The sequence below is a fragment of the Sciurus vulgaris genome, assembly GCF_902686455.1.
Source record: "Sciurus vulgaris genome assembly, chromosome: 4".
Lineage (NCBI taxonomy): Eukaryota > Metazoa > Chordata > Mammalia > Rodentia > Sciuridae > Sciurus > Sciurus vulgaris.
In genome coordinates, this window is record NC_136464.1 from 7,153,132 (window position 1) to 7,166,079 (window position 12,948).

General features: G+C 50.9%; 1 protein-coding gene and 1 long non-coding RNA gene across 11 annotated transcripts in view; one reads left to right on the forward strand and one right to left on the reverse strand.

Annotated features, from left to right (window-relative positions):
* The window catches only part of CTBP2 (C-terminal binding protein 2), a 146,244-nt gene that overhangs the window by 53,785 nt on the left and 79,511 nt on the right, over positions 1-12,948 (forward strand). The gene's annotated exons all lie outside the window — the stretch shown is intronic.
* LOC306659642 lies at positions 4,095-9,201 on the reverse strand. Its single transcript, XR_013763362.1, has 2 exons — positions 7,903-9,201; positions 4,095-7,872 (listed from the first exon to the last, which is right to left on the reverse strand). It is a non-coding gene; the product is annotated as an uncharacterized lncRNA (long non-coding RNA).

Genomic DNA, 12,948 nt, shown 5'->3' on the forward strand with positions numbered 1-12,948 from the left:
TGAGCTCTGTGACTTCTCCGACTGGTGAGATTAAGTGAAAGGATGGGAAATGGAGTGGATTAGTGGGCAGAGTTCTGTTAACACAGAACCTTCTAGAGTGATTTCTGCAAGCCCTCCAAGGCAGAGCTGTGTCCACTGCACTTATTATCTCCATAATTTTCTGTTGTGGGGCCTTCGCAGTGCAAATGCCCCTGAGTATTTTTTGAATGAATAAATCTGGGTTGCTGTGCTGCCGGGGGTGGGGGTGGCGTGGGCTGGGTGCAGGCAGGAGCCCCTCCTGGCATCTGTCAGGAGAGCTGCCTTGCTCTGTGGTAGCCGGGAGTGTTTTCCACAGACAGAAGGCAAACCAGCACGCTGTACTACCTGTCCAGGGGAGTGTACATGTTCCGAAATAACAAAGCCGTGTTCTGGAGCTTTCCACTGCAGGAAAGCAAAGGCATGTGCCTGGCGCTCCTACATGCAGGTCGAGTTGGGAGTCTGAGCCCTGCGTAGTGCAGGGCCTGGCTGCATTTGCTCATCATCTGGGGGTGCCCTGCCTGTGCCAGCCACGTAGGTGAGGGGCGGTCAGCTGCCCTGGTACATCAAGCTGTGACCATAAGGACAACATGAATATCCAACTGGTTCCCCAAGTCCTGAAGCACCAGATCCCTTGGCACCAATGCTCAGGTGACTGTGATGCAAATTCCTTCAGGGCCCCGGCTCAGTGGCCGCCTGCCTCACCTGGCCACCGGAGGCCTAGCAGCTGGTGCTGCTGTGTGTGTGTGTGTGTGTGTGTGTGTGTGTGTGTGTGTGTGTGTGTACACATACGTGTGCGCGCATGCAGGTGTGTACAAAACCCTCATCAGATGAGTGTACGCCGCTCTGGCTTGTCACTTTCCACTCGCTGCCATTCCCTAATTACAGCAGGAGGTGTCCTAAGGCCAGAAGGGAAAGCCTCCTGTGTTCGTGTTGAGACAGAGCAACCGAGGCACACTTGGCTCTTCGGCGTGGATCGCTCAGGACAGTCGCTCCATCAGCAGCCCCGTGGCTTTGGCTCCTTTTCCTGCATCTGCACGGGAACAGTGACAGTCGTACGCCCAGGCCTTGACAATGGGCAGTGGAGTCCTGACAGCATGTCCATGGAAAGCTTGCCACGGACCCTGGCTGCCTCTGATGGCACCGACCTGGGAAAACAAAACCCTTCTGTACTTCACCCCTCCGCTGGCCTGGAGCGTGGTGTTAATGACGTTCAACGAAGCAAAGAGGAGGGCTTAGTGAGGACCTGACCCACTGGCAGGACTGGGGAAGAATGAGAGTCGCATCGATGGCGGCCGCTTGGCTCTGCACAGCCTCCGCAGTGAGGAGGAAGCAAGGGTGCGTTTCTCCAGGGCAGCCCTGTGGTCGGTGTTAGCGTGAGAGCTTAGTAGATGTGGACAGAGGAGAGCTCTCCTCTACCTTGCCTGTGGGTTCTTGGTGTGGCCTGAGGGTTATGTGTTCCTTCTGGAACGTGAGGTGGGACGTAGCCCCTTCCCACCAGCCTGTGGTGACAGTTTTGCACCAAGCAGCGAAGGCTTTCCCAAACGTCCTGTGCTGAATCCCAGGTCTCGCTGACTTTTGGAAGGATGCACTGTTGAAGTCCAGCCGAGTGCTGTGCTGGTGCCACGCTGCTCTGCCCGAGTCGCCTGCTCCCACGCGCAGCTGTGGCCACTTGACTGACACCCACCTGTCTAATAATGTGTCCTTCTCTGGGAACACCTTTCCACTCTCCTCCTGCTGATGCGCCAAGACCTTTGCAAGTGCCCAAACGTTGCCAGCAGAGGACCCATTTCATTTTCCGCTGTTTACGATAATACTACAGATCAGGTCATGATAAAGAAGAGACCATCATTTCTTAACATTGTGGACGCCGGGATGGCCAATATCAAGGTGGGGCCATCTTGCTTTGTCACATTGGCATGGAGGGCAGTCACACAATGAGAGAGTGGGCAAGACCTAAAGCCACCGAGGGCCACAGCTTCACCCAGTCCTATTTACCCCCTAAAGCGCCCAACTCCAGAAACCATACAGCACCTGAGTCTGGGGGCTAAGTCTCCACCACTTACTGTGAGGGACACCTTCAGACCACAGCAGGCCTGAGGCCCACATCGCCTCCACCTCTCTCCAGCCAGGGAAAGGAGAGGACATCGAGCTTTATCCCTAGAGCCATGCAAGGGGAAGCTGGTGAACGCAACCACTTCACGTGAAAGGCTATTAGATTCAGGTCACTGAGTTTGGACTCCTGCATTTTATGGCAAAGTCTAAACATGCAGATTTGTAACAACCAATGTTAATGAATTCAGACTGTTTGAATCTCACACTGAATAATGGCTGGAATTATCAGAGCCTACAGCTTTTGAGATCCAGGACCACGTAGTCTTAAGACGAAATTGATAGAATAATGTAATATCACATTACTTTTATTAACAGTCCTAGCTGGAAAAGAAACATAACCTATTAAGATAGGAGAATTTAGTAAAAAACAGTAATCACAAGACAATTTGGAGTATATAATATATTCGGTAAATTTCGAAATGCCGCATCTCATTTAAAATGCAATGTTGTGCCCATAGATATTGAATGCAATACCTTTGTACCCTAGGGCTTCCTTTTTTCTACATTAAAAAGATTCTATTTAAATGCAGATTTTGATTTGCAATCTAGGAAGAGAATTCTGCAAGAATGGGAAGAAGGACAACTCTGCACCTATTAACTTAATTTCGGTTCGCGTGTTATCCTTGCTCTTACCCCTCTTGCCCTTATCTCCTTTACTGCTCTCCCCAGGGCCATTCCTAGACACCCAAGTAAAAACAAGGCTCAAAGTTCCAGAACAATGGCATCCCTGTTTTGTCTGCCTTAGAGGCGCCCCTCCACCCCCCAAATTGAAGAAGTAAAAAAGGCCCCCAGAATTTTCACATGACCCAAGCTTGGGAATTCTTCCTTTAAGTCGAGTTAATCGCCCCAGCTGGGAATGGGTGAGGATCCTACAGCCCTACTTACGGATGTTGTGGTATTTAAGCTTATTTAATTTTAAAATTTATTGCTCTCATATTTTCTCCCTTTTTCCTTTGTGAGTACTTGCTCATTTACCCCCAAGCCACCCCCTGCTGTTAGCGCCAGTAACTTACCTAGAAAGCAGGCAGAACAACCCTTAGTGCTGGGCACAACTGTTAGGAAAATGTTAGGACTTCCCTTCACAGAGTAGAAGTGACTTGTTTGGTGTTGAACTGGGGTTACCAAAGAAATGTATATATAGCTTTTGACATTCTACTCTTAGAATTAATTAGATTAATTATCATGTCTAATCACGATAAGTACCATTTCCTTTGCTGTTGTCTGCAGTTAATACAGCTTCTCCTGCTGTATACACTTGTCAGTTTCAAACCAAGCATTGTGTTTGGGCTTTTATGATCTGTCAAGGGAGAATGGAAGTAAATTCTTTATAATATGCTAATTGACCTATTTGGGAATTTTTAGAAATAGACAACATCTGTGCATGACAGTTACAGTCAATAGCTTCCATTCTGTACAGGGGAAGGTTTGCAGCGTTTGTGATCTTGGTGAGGTAGCTGGCACTCCAGGGCTCTGCCCTGTGGAATTCTGTCCTGTGGGACTGGGCCTGAGACCCGGGCATCCTGTTCTTCAGAGGCATCTGGCCCGAGTGTGCTGGGATTGTGGGTCCTGGGAAGAGCCCAGATGACCAGTCCCAGTGCGCACCCCACCCTGGCCCAGCTGAGTGACAGCAGACTGAAAGGGTGACCATAGACTGAGGCAGTCCTGGGGATCTTTCTGCCACCTCCCCTGGTAGCCGCTATCTCTTTGCTCCCCTTTCCTTAGCCAGGGCTCTTCGGCCACTCGAGCTCAGCCTTCGTACAGATCCACAGGTACTTCCTTAGGAGAATGGCTTTCCCTGTCGAGGGCGGGGAACCTTTTTAAAGGATGGTGGCCGGGCTGCCGCAGCCAGAGTCCAGGAGAAGGCGTTCATCTTCCAGGAAGCCTGGGGGACAGCTGAGTGGTCGGGGTTCAGGGGCCTGCCTCTGCCCATCCCTGACCAGGAGAGCAGAGTTGAAAAGGGTCTTTTTGTTTTTGTTTTTGGAAAACCCAAAGCAGTCTAGCTGCTGGCCTGGGAAAGGAAGCCTCGTGAACTGAGTATCCGGCGTGTATTGGGCACTGCACAAGCCGCCTGTCTCGTGTGTGTGTGGGACAGCCCTGCACGGCTGGGGTTTTCTCCTTTTTTATTCCTGGTGACTTAAGAGATAATGAAGGTTCCTTGTCCTGTTGGCATTTGACAGAAGCCGAGGTGGAATTTGGGATTGGGTTTGAGCTACATGCCCACATGCTTCCCTCCACCAAAAGCCTGGATGCTGGGTGACGTGGGATTAGAAGCACTCGACCGCACGTCGATTGCTAGCTTTTCTCTACCTCTCTCTGCAGACTACCTTTGCTTTAAATCTTTTGGCAAAAGTTAATAACCAGAGGCCTGCGGAGACTCGGGTCACCACTGCCTCTGACCTCTGTGTTTGTCTGAGTTTCCTTGGGCACAGTTCATGCACCAAGCGCCAACACTACTGCACATATCCACTCGTGAACCTGCGCATATACCCACACGCATGCACATTCTGCGCATGCTCAAATGAGTGCGCACACTTGCACATACAAACAGGCAGCACACACTCTTACACACCTGGGGCATAGTCAGAAATCAGTTTGCACCCTGCCTGTGGTGTGCATACCCAGGGGGACCTGCTGGATGGAGGAAGGGCTCGCTCACCGCACTGCCCTGGCTGGTGGCCTCTGCTTCCGTGGTAGAGAACCACGGACTTGCACGCATAGCCATCCGTCTTAACTGCTTGCTGAAATGTTTATAGAAATAGTGTTGGGCAGTAATTAGACTGGGCCACATCTTTCTTTTCCCCCAGGTTGATGAGTAGGAGCAGTTTAATTTGAGGCCAGTAAATTTTATAATTGGATTTAAAAGAGTAAAATGTGCAGACCTGGTTTACACATTACCTTCACCGCTCTGCCAATGGGAGATGCCTTCATCAGGTCCAGATCAGATTATTTTATTATGCCAACATGAATATTGGGAGCGCACGCATAATCTGAAGTCAGCAGGTTCATACTCTACTATCTCATTAAATTTTCAGGCAAAAGCTGCAAAAATTAATTGGAGGCGTGTAATAGTTTAGAATGTGAGCCGACTTATGGTAATATAAATTATACGAAGAGAAGACAGTTTTATATACTGAGAGAGAGAAAACTGGTTTACTTTAATGAGAAGAGATAGGATTGTAGAGCTATTTTTTCATTACCGATGCACTCTAAAGTGTTTGGACTTAGTTGATGAATAGAGTTAATTCGCCACTCCACTTCCAATAATTCATGTTACACAGTTTAATGACTTCTAGATAAAAACAGGATTGAAATGTTAGTTTCTCTGAAGAAATTGGGGTGCTCTTGTATATCAGACTCCCCCCTATTAAACCACTAGTTAATTTCACTAAACAAGTCTCCTGGAGATGGTTCACACTGGCTGGACTTGCTTTTTTCAAGGTCAGGGACTGAATTTCTTTCTTTCTCTCTCGGTCTCTCTGTATCTCTATCTCTCTATCTCTCTGTCTTGGGGAAGGGGATCGATTCATCAGGAGAGCGGGCTCCAGGAACTCGCCCTGCGTGTTCCCCCGCACTCGCCCCTGTGGGCACCTCACTCTGCCATCTGCAATCTGGAGGCTGAGAACTGTTTTGTTTCGTTTTTCACTCGACTCTGGTCAGCCATGGGCTTGGGCTTGTAGATCTGTTGTCCCCCGTTGCTGAACTGGGACTGCGGAGTATGGATTGGTCAACGTTCAGTTCCAGAGGCTTCCGTCTCAATTCATGCCGGGAGTTTATTGCCAGGACTGTATTATTTTATTTAGCGGTTTTGGTTCTTCACCACTTTATTATGACATGCGGGACTTTTTCCCCACAGGCAGCTGTGACACTAGAGTTCAGTGTCTTCTCTTGTCCTATTTTCAGTGAAAGGAGAAGGAAACGTCAACTGGGGTAGCAGAGTACTAAGCTGGTGGGGTGCTGGGAGTATTCCGAGTTTGGTTGTTGTGATAAATGTGATCACATTGCTAAACATGTATGTGTTTTCTGTTTGTTTTGAACAAGGGAACCCCTCCCCCTCCAAAAGGAAAAAAAAAAAAAACCATGAGATTTAAAGAGAAAGCAGGGCTGGGGATGAGCTCAGCGTAGGGTGCTGAGCAGCCTGTGTGAAGCCCTGGGTTTGATCCCCAGCAGCAAAACAAACAGACCAGTAAGAGCCAGGGGAGAAATTGAACCCAGCGCCCTATTACAAGGTTTCCTAGAAGGACTCGGTCCTAGAAGACCTGGCCGGATTTCCTGGCGGATACGAGGACTCTCGCCCCTGGTTGATGCCGGTGGGCCGGGATCAGGCTTTGTTACTCCTGATTGGGGTCATCTACAGCCTGATCCTGGAGTCTCCCCGGGGGTGTGATAAGCAGAGGGAGGAATCTATTTTCTACAGGAGCTCTGTCCTGTCTGCAGAGCTCAGCATCTGTTCCTCCTTGGTAAGCAGACCTATGCCCAAGAGGCCCAGACAGGGAGAACAGGGATGGCAGGAAAAGCTCTTTAGGTCAGTGTGCTGCCAGGGCCATGGTCCCCAGAGCCCACAGAAGCTGTGTCCTTGGAGCATTTAGTGCTGGTAGTGTTCTTGATTTTCCAGGACCCCCAGCCCCAGTGGAGATGCGTAGGTTACACAAGCCCACCTCATCTGCATGGGAAGAAGAGCCCAGCCCTACTCTGCATCCCCTGCACCTCTGGGTGGACCACCTGACGCTGCTGTAGCTGCTTTGGGAGATGGGCTGGTAGATACTAACCATTGGTAGTGAGTCTGGTTCCTTGGTCTTGGGTTTCAGGGACCTTCTCACGGAAGGATTTGTTTTTTGTGAGATCTGTGTGTTAAGTTTTTACTCCATGAGGGGTGACGTGGATGGGAAGCATGAACTTGGAGTGAGTTGAGAGGACTCACCTGACGGCCTGGGCTGTGGGGCAGGTGGTCTCCAGTCACATGGCTCAGGCCTGTGACATCACCTTCCTGTTGCAGGTGGCCGGAGCGCTCCCTTGTTTTCCTCCTTTGCTATTCTGGGCACACTTGAGTCTGCCTCTTGTCACCGCCTCCAGTCGTCCCTTTCATCAGCCACCATCAGCAATGTCTCTGATACCCCACCTTTGTGAAAATTAACCTGCCTGTAATCGCCCCCCGCCATTTCTTAGCATTCTTGATTCTTTTGAAACTTCAGAGGCTGCGATTGTGATTCCTTCAAGGCAGCGTTTCTCCGCTTTGGTACTGTAACATTGCGGGCCAGGTAGTCCCTGGGTGCGGGACAGTCCTGGGCGTCAGAGGGTGTGTGGCAACATCCCTGGGCTCTGGCACCTGCGTTCCAGTCGCTCCCTCCCTCCTCATTGCGGAGTTAATAAAAAATGTCGCCAGCCATTGCCTGGTGTCCCCGGGGCAGGAGTCGTCCCCTGCTGAGGACCACTGGCCCCAGGAGTGGATGTGTAAACCTTCTGCACCCCTGACCTGACCGTTGGCTGGAGTCTGCTTAAGCACCCACGGAAATGGCCTCTCAGCCCTCCTCGGGGTGGGTCTGGGCTTTCTGAGGTGTGTCCGTCACCTTGCTCCACGGCCAGCCTCCTGTCTCTCACTAGTACATGTTTCCTTTTAATCTGTTTCTTGTTGGCCTGGGAATGGAACCCAGGGTCGCCCTCACTGACTTGCCCAGGCTGGCTTTGAACTGGTGACCCTGCCTCAGCCTCCCACATCACTGGGATCACAGGCAAGTGCCACTGCGCCTGACTGCCCCCTTTCTGAGCCCCTTGTGCCTGACTGCCCCCTTTCTGAGCCTCATGTGCTGGGGCAGGCCGCGGAGGGAGGTGCCCTGCACCGAGACATCGCCTGCGCCTGGCACTTGGCTCCCTACTCTCATGCAAGTGTTCATGACAGTGTGTTTGACAGACAGATTTATTTGTCACCTTGTCATGGTGACATATTGGGATGGGTTCACTGCTCAGTGCCATTGACACTCGCTGTCTGAAGTCAGGACAACGCATCCCTCAGTCCCATCAGCACCCAGCATAACTTCCGCCCGCCCGCCTTCCCTCCCCTGTTTCTCTAACTTTTAATTAAAACCGTTTAGTTACCCCCCCTGCTGCTAGGAATCTGGGGACAATTAGGAAAGTCCCATCTGTCCTTTGAACCACATCATACTGCTTTTTTCCTCGCTATCTTGGGGAGACGGCGGATTTTCAGAGCGATGTCATTGCTTGTCCCTTGCTTCCCACTGGATGGTTTTATCTCACTGGAATGAGTTATGGCAACTCTTTAATTCAATTATTTTCTCCAAAGCAGGCTCTGAGATGATTTAGTTGGATCAAATGCCTGGCTCTTCCCATGCAGAGCAGTGATCCCAAGGAGGCCGGGCTGGATTTTCGAGTTTTCACTCACAGCTCCCGTTGAAGGCCTTCAGTGCCGCCCTGCCCCCCTTGGCACGGGCCCTGAGTTACTGTTCCAAAGCATAGATTGGAAATGGCAGATGCCATGGGCTTTGCCAGTCTTTCCCCAAGGCAAGGAATTATCTGTCCAATGATATTAGGTCAGTGAATTCCCACCCAGCTGCGTCGGAAAGAAGGAAGGGGGTGGGGCAGCCTGGGTGACCAGCAAGCCCAATTACAATAACTCCAAATGCCGTAAGCGGTCTGCGCTCCCATGTTGGTATTTGGCTTTGTTTAGAACATGGGTCATACAAGCACCTTAACCATTGTGCCTTTTGATGTGGAAAGTCTGCCCAAAATAGGACCTGCTGACTTGGTTGTCTCAGATACAAAGAGGTGGTGAGAATGTTCTCGGGCAGCCGACAGGGCTGGAAAGGACGCTTGCTGGATCATTGGATTCTTCATGAGAATGCTCTTCTATGGGCCCCAGGGATGTCCCCACCCCAAGCTGCAGGGCACAGTGAAGAGTTTTCCAAACTGAAGGGTATTGGAGATGAACAGGTGCTTGCTGAGAAAGCAGGTGAGGTCAGGGACCTGACCAGGAGGCAGGCCTTGGGCGGTTGCAGGTGGAGGCCGAGACCTTGAGGCAGGGAGGAAAGGGCAAGCTGGGGATTAGGAGCTGCGGGGTGTGAGCCGCACATGCTGCCCCCTCCTGTGGTTGGGGAGCAGCAGACGCCAACACTGCCACCCTGGTGTTCCTGTGGCTGGTGCCGTGCCCTGCGGCCGCATCACGAATACATAAATACGAAGGTGGGTATGTTCAAGTATCCTGGCTCTGAAACAGGAGCCAGCTCCTCCCGTTGGCCCTGGATGGAAGAAACGGTGGTCTGGTCCATCCGATTCTGGTTCATCTGGACGTGTGGCACCTTTGCTCTTTGCTGCACGTGGCTTCCTACCAGTTAGAGCTGCGCAGTGAGAAGGGACTGCTTACCTGGTGTGTGTCCCTCAGCTGGCCTAGGTCTGCCCCCAAGCACTTGCTGGAGGTGGCAGAGTGAGGGTCAGATAAGGTGCTGTCGTGGATCGTGACTGTGGTCAGAAACTTCAGACAGACGTGGAAAACAAGGCCACCTTTCCAACATATGCCCTTTAACCTAATGATCATCCTTCCCTAATCAGTGCCCAAAAAAGCTTCGATAAACCAAGATTTTTGACAGTGTTACTTAATGACAGATGCCGCCAGCATCCGACAGTGGGGAAGGAGCTAATTCTTTCTGAAATGCTGCTTTCACAGTTTGAAGTAGCATAAGGAGAACAATGGTCTTAAAGAGAAAAGATTCAGGGTTGAAGGTACATTTGTGAAGAGAACCACAAAAGTCACTGAGGGACGTTGTAATGAATGCTTCAATGGTCATCTTTACAGGGTAGAATTTGGGTGATTTTTTTTTTTTTTTTTTTTTTTTTTTTGCACCTCCCTCCCCCTTCTCAAATGTTATGTGATGAATGTGTGCTTTTTAATTTAGGGGGAAAAAATGCTGGCCACCCCAGAACTTGTTGAAGAGGGAAGCGGTGCCACACACGATTTACAAAGGCAGAGCTGGTAGCCTGCCCTCACCAATCCTCAGGGTACCCTCTGCGGCCTTTCTCCCTGCCTTTCCTGGAAGATAGAAGCGTCTCTGAATATGAAGACCATGCTCCGTGTTGGCTTGCCAAAAAACTCCTGCTCGCCCTGCGTGCCTGTGGGGCACAATGGCTTGTGCATAGATCCCTTGCAGGTGGGGAGGCCCACCCACTGCTTCTCTGTCCTCTTTCCCCTTTGTGCATGTGCACATGAGCTCACAGAAGTGTAGTCTGAGCTTGCTGTGCTTTGGGTTTGTGTAAGTCACATCCTGGCTTTTCAGTTCTCTTTCTTGACAGGACAGTGTGCTCTAACACCAGCTACGTGGACTTATCTGCCATTTGTAAGCTGTGTGACCTTGGGAAGATGACTGATCTTCTCTGTGCCTCAGTTTCCTCCTTGAATGTAAAGATGATGATAGTATATATCTGTCCATTGACTTGTAAAGAATGAGTTAATGCACCGGGCATGGTGGTGCTCACCTGTAATCCCAGCAGCTTGGGAGCATGAGGCAGGAGGATCATGAGTTCAAAGCCAGCCTCAGCAATTTAGAACCTAAGCAACTCAGCAAGAACCTGTCTGTAAATTAAATAAGTAATGAAAGGACTGGGGATGTGACTCAGTGGTTAAGTGCCCCTGGGTTCAATCTCAAGTACCCCAAAAAATAAAAATAAAAAAATAAAATAAAATAAAATAAAAAAATATATATATATATAGTTAATGCTTGTGAGTTACATATGTGCACCAGTACCTGAAAACCTAGTACCCACATTGCCAACCTGGTGATCAGTGAGGTGGTTACTGTCCTCCTCCATTGTTGCTGTGTTCCCCTGGGAAATAACATGTAAAGAGACAATGCTTTCCACATTCAGGTCAGTTTGTAATACAGATGCTTTGCCCTTACCTGTCTTAGGTAACAGCCTTAGCTACAAGCCGGTCCGTCTCACAGTTCTCTTGAAGGAAAGATCCTTTGGCTGTGCTTCCTGCCTGCCCCTCCCTGCCCGATCAAGGAGATGGTATCTGTCTGTAGCCCCTGGGTTGGGCTGTGATTGGATTGTGATCGGCTATCAAGGCTGATTGCACTGGAGTCCCTAGGGCAGCTCATACCTGAAGCTGCTTTGCCCTTGGGAATCCCACCAGCATACCCAAAGTGGGAGCCTAGCCCAGGAGGAAGTGCCCAGGCAGAAGTGTTTCCAGGACTTGTGCCTTTGGGGCGGACCTGGTGAGCACGGAGCCAGCAGAGGACAAGAGGATCATCCTCTTGCCACTTGGTCCCAGTCTTGAGGTTCCGCTGTGCCACTAGGCTGTAAGTAGCGGTTTCTTTAATTGAACAGAGTGTATTTAGTGCCTGCTGTACGTCAGGGTGCACTAGGACTCTTGGAGGCCGCTCTGGAGTCCGCCCAGCCTTAGCTTGCTGGATGCCTGTTTGCACCAGCAGGCTTCACCTCTTGAGCAGTGCTGGGCCTGGGCACCCTCTGAGCTGTGCCTGGAGCACATGGTCCTCCAAGACCTGCTTGGCGTGCTGCAGGCTGACAGTTGTCATTTTAATAGCTCTATGTTAACTGTCCTCTCTCTCCATGGGCTAGACCCTTACTGCCAAAGCAGAGCCATCATTAGAGTTGATCCACTCTACAGAAAAAATTTCCCTGATTCCATCAGGAATTTCTGTTCTGATTTGAAAATTTTCTGTCAACCTCTGATACTTTCGAATTGCCAGATGTTTAAAAACAAATTCCCATCAGTAGGCCTTGTTTTCCTTTTCAATCCTCTTGTGAAAAAGCAATTTTTATTCTCACCTGAAATTTGTTGTCAAGAGCACATGAAGTAAGAGGAGTGTTTAGCGGCGCATGATCAGGAATATTCTGTGTGGGTCTCGGGAAGCTCTGAGGCTGTTACATTCCTCTGGAAGTTTTGGGAGACGGGAGAACACGGCTTCCATGTCTGCGGTACTGATTCTGCCTGGGCAGCTCTGGAGCAGGATCAGCTAGGCAGGTGAGAGGGTGGCTTTGATGCTTTGCCACTTGGCTTCTGATGATCCGACTCTGGGGGCAGATGGGCAGGGCGCAGGCTGGCATCTCCCTCCCTGCCATTCGGGCCTCCCCATGGGGCACGTTTGTTGAAGATGGTGGCAGTCAGGAGGTGGTCCTGCCCCCTTTGTGTGTGTTTTAAGTAACTCGATGTCGTGAGGCCTTGGGCAGGGCGCTAGCCGACTCCTAGCAACTGGAAACACGAAGTAATTTCCAGGAGATGGTGTTGACTCATCCCGTGCAGCTCGGGCCAGTCCATCAGCAGCAATGCATGGGGTGACTCGAGCAGTGACTCTGGTGCCCCACTGTGCTGAGTGGTAAACCACACACTCCAGCACCATCTGTGTAGGGCCGTCTTTGCGTGGTGATGGCCAGAGTCGAAGGGGGACCTAAGTCGCACAGCAGGGCCCCGATGTCCTGTGCTGGGGCTCACAGTCGCTCTGCCCTGAGCCGTCATGCCCCCCTTTCCCTGCTCGTTCTCCACTTCCTCGCAGGCCTGCCTGTCGCCCGCTCCCTTCTCTCTTCATCTTGGACTGACTCCCCGACTGCTGCACCAGTGACACAGCAGGCGCCCGTTTGCTGTCTCGATGGATTTCAAGGAGTGGGCGTTTGTCCCGTTCCTTCAACTCTTGGTGGCTCCAGGAGCCAAGGCCTGTTGAGCCCGAGAGAGGCCTGGACATGTCCTCCTCGGTGGCTGGAGTGTGGTCAGGTTCCAGGGCCAGGCATCAACAGCACCTGGACCCTTAGGAGCTGCTGGAGGAAGTGGACTGGAGGGTGGGCGGGGCATCTCGGGAC